This window comes from Rhineura floridana, chromosome 19, assembly GCF_030035675.1.
Source record: "Rhineura floridana isolate rRhiFlo1 chromosome 19, rRhiFlo1.hap2, whole genome shotgun sequence".
NCBI classification, from domain to species: domain Eukaryota; kingdom Metazoa; phylum Chordata; class Lepidosauria; order Squamata; family Rhineuridae; genus Rhineura; species Rhineura floridana.
The window spans coordinates 22623941-22633544 of NC_084498.1; the positions used below are offsets into that span (position 1 = coordinate 22623941).

Genomic DNA, 9604 nt, shown 5'->3' on the forward strand with positions numbered 1-9604 from the left:
CTGATGTACTTTCAAGCTCTTCCCACCTATATCGCAACTGTATCCCACCTTTGTTCTGTGCAGCCCGAGAGAACAAGGTAGTGACCTTTCTTCTCTTTTCCCATACTGCTTTCCTCCCCCATCTTCTTTCTGCATTGTTCTGCCTTCTCCATTAATCTATCCCTCCCCCTGCTCTCTTTCCCCACTGATGCAAGGAGTGCTGCTCCCATTTAGAGCTAATGGCTTTTACCTGCTAATGGCAGAGCCGATTTGACAACTTCTCCTATGCTATTAAACCGACCTGAACTTCTCTATTTCCTGAGTCATTTCATGTAGCTCAAAGTTCTCCTCTGGCTCACACCTGAATGCGATGATCATTGAGTGTGGCCCATGCACTCAGACAGAGCACAAGGATCCAGGAACACAGGAAGCCACCTTGTGCCGAGTTAGATCATGCGTATGCATTGAACTCCGGACTTTCTGCATGCAAAGGAGATGTCAAATCTTCCAAATTCACACTTTTTGAAACAATGTGCGAATTCCATCGTCTAAATGTGCACTGTGTGAAGATGTCCTTTCTTTTGTCTGCCCTGCATCTCTCAACATTCAGCTTCATTGGATGTTGTAATGTTATGTGAGAGGGAGAAAAACTTTATACACTCCTATCGTGTCACCTCTGACTCCCCTTTTCTCTAAACTAAAAATCCCCAAATGCTGCAATCTTTCCCCATAGGCTCCATCCCCTTGATCATTCAGGTTGCCTTTTTCTGAACCTTTTCCAAATCCTTTTTGAGGTGAGCCAGCCAGAACTGTAGACAATATTCCAAAGGCGGCCACACCATAGATACAACCCAATAGCAATAATAACATTTAATACATTCCTACTCTCTCCCTTCCTCCCACAGCAGCCCAAGGCGGCAAACACAAAGTAGCAAAAAAGGAAATAAAAACATATTTACAGATGTTTGAGAATACCTAAACACACTCAGAACATCTAAAAACATTTCGAACCCTTCTACCCGGTGTCACTCGCACCCAACGGAGTTGCAATGTGCAATGTCAGAGAGAAAATGGAAGTGGCCCACTGATTCCTATATTGCTATAGGATATGGCCATGCTATTTTAGAGGGCTTTTTTTAAAAAAAATCCATCTTAAAGCAAGAAAACAGGGAGCCCCCGACAGTCAGCCAGCCTGCTGCAGCGCCTGCCCCTGTGTATGTAACCGGGTCAGAGAGGATGCTCAACCACAGGGTCTGGCCTCTGATCATCCAAGCCCCCTGAGTGAACAGGGAGCCTTTTTGCTTGCTGCTCCTGTCCCCCGGAGCACAGAGGACAGCGACCATACACCTTCTGACTTTCCTCTACTTGCTTTTCTGGGAAAGATTCAGCCTGCTGGGCATCTCCTATCAGAGTGGTTCAAAAGATGGACGCGCCGATGTGGCTTGCTAGGATGGCGTGCCTGTGGCTCTTTGTGCACTGAGAGCAGGCAGAAGGGAACCGGGGGGGTATACGGGTCTTGCAGGAGGGAAGGGCAGCTGAGATGCCAAAGAAAGAAGCAGGATGGCAGGGGGAGCAAAGAGATGAGGCTGGCATCTCAGTGTGTACAGAGCTGGCTAGTGTTGCGCTTGCTTGATGAGCCCAGAGGGCTCCATTTCCCTCCCAGAGTTGCTTTGATTGCCCTGATGGGCTCTGCTTGGTGGCCAGAGCACCATCCGTATTGATCGTTCTCAACAATGCTGGCAGGGAAGAGGAGGAGGAGGAGGGTGCCTTTCAGCCACAAACACAAACATGCAAGCCCTGATTGGAGAGAAAAGGAGAGGTGAAGCTCCTGTCGCTCCTGGCTACTGATTTGATTTGGGGTGTTGTATAACACTAGCTCATCCACACACACACACACACTCCTGCTTGCTCCTGTATGTGCCATCATCATCTAGTTGGCTGTGGATTCATGCAAATAAAGCATAAGGCAAGCCTACAAGCACACAGGCATGCGTGCACACAGAGATGTGCTCGTATGTGCACACTAGGGATTGTCTGGTCTGTCCATTTTGGTTCTCCCAGATTCTCATTTTTCTCACCTTATATTGAGATCTCCACAATTTTGCAACTTTTTTTTTAATGATGGGGTTTGCAGTGAGTGTCTGGTGTCCTTTGGAGCTGGTAGGGCAGAAGGCAGGGAGGCCAACAGTAAGTGAAGCCAGATGCAACCACCAGTGGAGTCAGTTTTCTCTCTTTTGTCCTCCTTCTCCTCCTCCCTGCTGAGTTCTAGAGACAAAAGGAGATTAAGGAGGAGAAAGCAGGCAGCTGGACTGGTTGCAAGTAAGATGGCAGATGGGCTTGGAAGCATCAGGACTGGTGTTCGTGGGCAGTGCCCTACTTCCCCCAATGGACCAGCCTCCACTGGTTGTAGTCCAGCCACATCTGGAGGGCCACAGGTTTCCCTAAATCAAAGAGATATCATGCATGGGAGAGGTGAAACTCCTTAAAAAAAAGGGCATCTGTGGGCCACCAACAAGAGGAGGAGGAGGACCGTTTTGGGACAATAAAAGATGTCTCCGTGTGCTCTCTTGCTCTCTCTCTCTCAGCTCAGCCAACCTCCTGCACACAGAGCTCGTTCCTCATTCATTTCTCTGGACAGATCCTTGAATCCAGGCCATTTCCCCAGCTTATGGGATTCTCATTGCATGCACTTGATATTTAACAGCTTTGGCATCTCCCATAGCTGGGAGTGAAAAGAGAGAAAATCGCTCGACAATGTAATGGGGCAAAATCTGCATACGCTGCCTGGGCTCTGTGTCCTTTTGCACCCTTGACTTAAAACTTACAAGCTCCGAGCTGCAGCATCCACTCAGACTTCAACCCATCCTGCCCTTGATGCTGGCCTCACAGACACTGCCAGCTACCAACGTGCTTAGTCCAGCCACCTCATTGTTAGACCAGGAGGATATTTTGCTTCTTGTGGGTGCCCAAGCCCAGGGTGGCATTCAATGCAAGTCCTACTCAGAGTAGACTCACTGAAGTTAAGAGATGTGGTTAGCGTGCTGGACTACGACCTGGGAGACCAGGGTTCGAATCCCCACCCAGCCATGAAGCTCCCTGGGTGACCTTGGGCCAGTCACTGCCTCTCAGCCTCAGAGGGAGGCAATGGGAAACCCCCTCCGAATACCGCTTACCATGAAAACCCTATTTATAGGGTCACCATAAATCGGAATCGACATGAAGGCAGTCCATTTCCATTTTCAAGGCTGCAATCCACTCAGAAGTAAGCTCCACTGGGTTCAATGGGACATTCTGGGGTAAGTGTGTATTGGATTGCAGCTTAACTTAGGATCATTACTTTCAATGGGTCTGCTCAGAGTAGGACTGAGTTGAATACAACCCACCCACCCCTCCACCCTCCATCCAGACAAGCAAGAAGCATTATTACACTTCAAGGACACATTTAGCCAGGCAAGAGCACTCAAGGAGGGCACATAGCAGGGCTGGCGAGGGGTGTGGCCTGAAAAGGAGGTGTGTTCCAGAGAGGGTTCCAAGGGGCAAATATAGGACTACATGTGGCTCCCCCAGCCCTGAGGTTCCTCATTCCTGATGTATAGGATTACAGCCTCAAATACATAATGACAGCAGTGCAAGACATGGCCAGTTGACTGAAACTGGCACATTGTTAGTTATGGGTGGTGGGGGTCCATCAGGTATGTTTTTGGAGGTTTGATAGGCCAACTGTACCTCCTGTTAATACCAGCTGCATCCTGTGGCCTATATAGAGATGTGAAGGCGTCCCCCACCCCATTTCCCCATTTTTGTGGTTTTTTTAAAAAATTACCCCCCCCCAAAAGGGGGGGAACCTGTTTTTTTTCAGGCCTGCACATGGCTAGGCTTTTATAGCCCTCAGGCGTTCTAGATCAGCCCCCCCCCCAAACTCCCCCCCCCACTGTCTCCTTGAAAATTGCTAAATGGTTTGGTGGAACTCTTTGTGACTTTTCTGCCCGTTGTAGCAATTGCAACATGCTGTGTTATGTTGTATGGTTTTTCGTTGTATTTTTACAGAGGTGCCATGGATCACCTGAATAAAGATTGCAGACCACAGTTTAGGAACCCCTGTGTAAGATGTGCTTGAAAGGACTGTGATGCATGTGGGTGTTACCACATTACTAATTTCCCCCTATGGGAACTCCTCCCTCAAAAAAAAAAAAATCTCCCAGCAAGAGAGATGCAGTTCAAGCAGAAATCAGAATGCCAGACAACAAAGATATGAACCAGCTGGGCATTCTACGTACTTAGACTCGGGCCACATTTAAAGCACTATGATGCTATTTTAAATTGTCATGACTTCCCCCAAAGAATCCTGGGAACTGTAGTTTGTGAACGGTGCTGAGAGTTGTTAAGTATAGAGCTTGGAAAAGTTACTTTTTTGAACTACAACTCCCATCAGCCCAATCCAGTGGCCATGCTGGCAGGGGCTGATGGGAGTTGTAGTTCAAAAAAGTAACTTTTCCAAGCTCTGATACCCTCTCTCTCCTTCTCAGGACTACAGTTCCCAGAGGGGTTTCACAACCTCTTCCCAGAGATTTCTGGGAATTGTAGCTCTGTGAGGGGAACAGGGGTATCTCCTAACAACTGTCAGCAGCCTTCACAAGCTACGGTTCCCAGGATTCTTCGGGGGAAGCCATGACTCTTTGAAGTGCTATCATTGTGCTTGAAATGTATGGTGCAGATGTAGCCCTGGTCTCTGAAATCTGCTTCCAAAAGGACCTTCTCTATTTTTAGCTTTCCTGCTCAGGAAGGCATTTGAGGGTGACTGCTAATGCCACTGGTGTTATGTTTCCAGAGGTGCTGCCATTTAAGCTTCTCTGCTGATTTTTTTTTTAAAAAATGGTCACACTGTTGGCATTTTTAGGATTCTAAAGTGTGGCTCCTTGAACAGCTCGATGATTTCTTGAAATGGACGCGCATCACTTTGAGGATCCTCCGGCAGAAATGGTGACTCATCGATCAGTCTCTCCATCTGTTTGCCTCTGTGGTGTGATCTCATCGTTTGCTGTCCAAGGGAACGGCCACCATGTTGTAAAACTGCAAGTCATCCTGTCCTGGAGAGGAATTTTCCCCGGACCCAATATGCACAATTCTTATAGCACTGCCAGGGAAGATGCAAGTTTCCTCTTAATCTGTCTCCACGTCATAGCATCATGCAATTCATCCACTGTAGGGCAAGAGTCATAGCTCAGTGGCAGAGCATCTGCTTTGCATGCAGAACGTCAATACCTGGCATCTCCAGGTAGAGCTAGGAGAAACCCTGGAGTGCTCTTCCCAGTCAATGCAGACCAGGGGAGGCGATGTGGTGACCTCCAGATGCTTTAACTTCCAGCTCCCATTAGATATCATTCATGGCCAATGGTCAGGAATGGTGGGAGATGTCGTGCAAAACATCTGAAGGGCACAGTGTTGGCTATCCCTGGTGTAGACAGTACTGAGATGGGTGGACCAATGGCCTGACTCAATGCAAGGCATCTTCTTATTATGGGAAGGGTCATAGCTCAGTGGCAGAGCAACTCCTTTGCATGCAGAAGGTCCAGAGGTCAATCCCCAGCATCTCTAGGTAGGGCTGGGAGACAATCCCTGCCTGAAAACCTGGATCAGTGGACTAACTTGGCAGAAGGCTTATTCCTATGTTCCTAGACTGAGCGTTAATCAATGTAATATCCCCTTACATCGCCTCAAATGCAATATATTGCAATGAATGCCATTCACACAAATCAGTGGCACTAGCGTAGGGGCCGGTCGCGTCGGGCAGCTGCTAAGGCCCAGGTGGCCCAGGAGGGCCCACCAGGCCAACCCTGGAGCAGCAGCTGCTGAGGAGTATCAACTGCAACCATCTCCATGGACAGTGAAACTGGCCTCCTGAGAGGTTTGGGGGCCATCTCATGTCTGCCACACTGCTCAGAGACAAAGGGTGAGGGAGGGAAGGAGGGAGGGAGGGAAGGAGGGAATCTAGGTGATGGCTGAGGGAAAGAAAGGGACACTCCTATGGGAGTGCCCTGCGAGTCCTGTTCTCCACAGACTGAGGGAGACTTTGCCCTTGGTGTATCACAGAATGTGAGAACTTGCTGTGCACAGGCGCCCCCTCCATCTGCCCTGTGGCTCTGATCCAGCTGGTTAGCAAAGGATTCCATCCAGTGGGGTGCTGCTTCAGGGGGTGAGGCATCAGGTGAGGGGGTGGGTGGGAAGGAGATGCTGGGTGGGAACGTCCACCCCCCCGGACCGCAAGGCATCCCCTCCTCCTCCTTTCTCCTGGCCGATGGTCAGGTGGGTCTTGGCTTTTTCACTGTTCCTTATTCTTTTTCATGCCATTTGCCTTCCTTTTCTTCGTGGCTGATTCCCCATCCCCTGAACAGCCCCGGATCGCTCTGGGCTGCCTGACCTGACCCGTGGCAATCCAGAGCTGTCACAATCCAACTCAATCGATGCCCAGGTTCCCCCTTCCCCAAATCACCCCAATTGATTTGGGCCTTGGACCTCAGCTGAGTCCGGTGCACAGCCCTACTTGACATAGGAATAGACAAATCCATCAGTAGCTTTTAGCTATGACAGCTGAAGAGAACCTCCATGTTCCATGGAAGTCCTTCAGAGCATGGTGGAAGGACATTTCCTCCTCTGCTTTCTCTGACTCCAGCCCTCCATCTCTGGATCACTCTTGCCTGCCCACATTCCCTGTCCAGCCCAGCAGAGGTCATCCAGCCATACCTGATCCCTCCGACCATCACCCCTCTATCCTGGCCTTCACTTCTGGGTCACAGCAGCCATGACTGACCCAAGCAAGTCCTTGAAAGGGGTCCAGGGAAAGTCATCTCCGTTCTCTGGCCCCCATTCATAGTCACCAAGGGCAGGGAGAAGGATATTCACGTATGTGCGCTCCGGTCAGCATCTTCTTTAAGGGCTATTATCTCTCTTCTCCCTGTGGTGTTGTGCAGGCAAGCAGAGAGTTACATCAAGGGAACGCATTAAGGGCACCTTTGGATCCAGCTCCTTGGCTGCTCAATTATTTACATCTCATAATTCCCAGCAAATCACTGGCTGTTTATTTGTGCCCATGTATAATTGAAGAGTTTCCTTGAGCTCTGGCCAGATTGGCTCCCACTATATTGGGCCATGCTCTTGAAAGCCATTTGGTAAACCCTGTCGAGATTTAAAGGAGGGTCTCCAGAGTGACTGGCCATCCATTGAGGAGACTCCCATTTAATTTTTGGCTTCTGCGGGGACTTGATGGATGGTTCGTCATCTCTTAATTGACTGGGCTGTGCCATTGAAAGGGAGTACATTCTATTTTTATTTTTTTTAGAGAGAGATCAAGATCGCTTCTTGTGGGGATTCCATCTTTTCAAAAGCACACCACCATTCCATACCATTGGATTCTCATGACCTAGAGGTGGACTCTGGGGGTTGTCCCCAGTAAAGTCATCCTATTTGCACAAGGACTTGCACAACAGATTTTCCTCTCCCTATCCTCACCTCATGCCCCCCCACATCTGCTGCAGAGGATTGGGGGAACCACCAGAACAGATGGAGGGGTGCATTGTGGGGGAGGAGAGGGTGCCGAAGTTCTATTGCACAAGCCGACGTCCTTGCACAAATGGGATCACTTCATTGGATACAATCCTGAGGTACAAATGCCCTTTTTTTGGTGGTGGTGGTGGGTGAAACCAAAAACCTCTTCCCTGAAGAAGATGGCCCTTAGCTTGCTCTCATATTGTGAAGTTTCAGACAAAAGAAAGGACTCCTTCACACAGCATGCAGTTGAACTATGCAATTTGCTCCCAGAAGAGGTAGTGGTGGCCACCAACTTGCTTGGCTTTAAAAGAGGATTAGACAAGTCTGTGGAGGATAAGGTTATCGGTGGCCTCTAGCCATGATGGCTATGCTGTGCCTCCACAGTCGAAGGCAGTATGCTTCTGCTAGAAACCACAGGAGGGGAGAGTTCTCTTGTACTCAGGCCCTGCTTGTGGGCTTCCCATAGGTTTCTGGCAACTGTGAGAACAGGATATGCCACTGACCTGATCCAACAGGCCCTTCTTATGTCCTTATCATGTGCTGAAGTTCTACTATTATGAGAGAGTGAGGGGAAGACAACTTCTTTCTGTCCACTTTCTCCACACCATGCACAATTTTATATACCTTTACCTTGGAAAGCCACAGTTCATCAGAGGAGACATTAGTGGCCCAGAAGGACCAATGATTTGATTTGGTAGAAGGCAACTTCCTGCATTGTTCATAACAATCTGGTCCTCGTACCCTAGAGCTGAACTATCTCCCCCCCACTTGCCCTGCAAACCCCCCCCCATGAGAACAGATGCTTGGAGACAGCATCCCGCCTCTCTGTCCCCTTCGGTGGCTCCACCAACACCCACAATAGTTATCTGTTTAACAACCACTGTGCAAAAGAGACTGACAGTCACGGAACGACGTAAGGAAGCCAAAACAAGAAGAGAAAATGTACCCTCCCAAGACAGCTTTTATGTATCCAGAGAAGCGAGGTGGTTTCCTGCTCTAAATATTTAACATGATGTTTATGAGATGTCCTCTGGGGGAGAGCCGCTTGAAAGCTAATGTTTATGAAGCAGGTCTAGAGGGATGGAGAAGGGAGGGGAATCTCACTTTGCCAGGAGAACTGGAACAAGGAAGGAAGTTCAGATTTCTCTCTTTTGTTGGGGGAAAAAAAGCAGTGACCAATGGATGGAAACAAACCACATAATTCTGAATGAAAACCTGTTTGTGTGGGGGTTGTGTACACTGTCACAAGTTCTGAATTCTTTGTAGTATGTCTTGATGGCAATTTCTCTCACTCCCTCTTCAGATCACAACTGGGGTCAAGAGAGGTTTCCCAGGAACGGATGGATATGAGCACACCTCTCACTTTGCTGGTCAGATGGCAGATACAGACATGTGGGGTGCATGGATTGACATCATAAGAAGAGCTCTGCTTGATCAGGCCAAAGGCTTCTTGAGTGCAGCATCCTGGCCTCAAGGTGGCCAACCAGATGCCCGTGGGGAACCTGGGAAAAGGACTTGAGCACAAGAGCACTCTCCCCTCTTGCGGTTTCCAGCAACCGGCATTCAGAAGCATACTGCTTAGACAGTGGAGGCAGAATGTGCCCATCATGGCTAGCAGGGACTGTTGTTGTTATATGCCTTCAAGTTGATTACGATGTATGGGAACACTGTGGATCTTTTTTAGATATATTCGTAGGGTTTTCATGGTAAGAGGTGGTTTACCATTGCCTTCCTCTAAGCCTACGGCACCCGGTATTCCCAGGCGGTCTCCCATCCAAGTACTAACCAAGCCTGACCCTGCTTAGCTTCTGAGATCAGACAAGATTGGGCGTGTTGAGGGTAGTATGGCCATAGGCAATGCAGGGATTAGATCTACCCACATAGGGTCCTCAGCTCCTGAAACTGGAATGTCTTCCACCTGCCATACAAAGAGATTTTATTTTATTTTATCTTGCCTTAGGGGGCCTGAGAACAGATATTCGGGTTTATGCATGTGAGAGTGCCCTTCCCTCTTCCTGAAACTTACTGGAAAAAATCACTCTCTCTTCTCTCCCTGTATGTGTCAAGAGGCTTTCAAAGA

The 9604-nt window shown here is 48.9% G+C and overlaps 1 pseudogene; it reads right to left on the reverse strand.

Moving 5' to 3' along the window:
- Positions 1–9261: 9261 nt before the first annotated feature.
- On the reverse strand, positions 9262–9380 carry LOC133373594 (5S ribosomal RNA; annotated as a pseudogene).
- Positions 9381–9604: the final 224 nt, after the last annotated feature.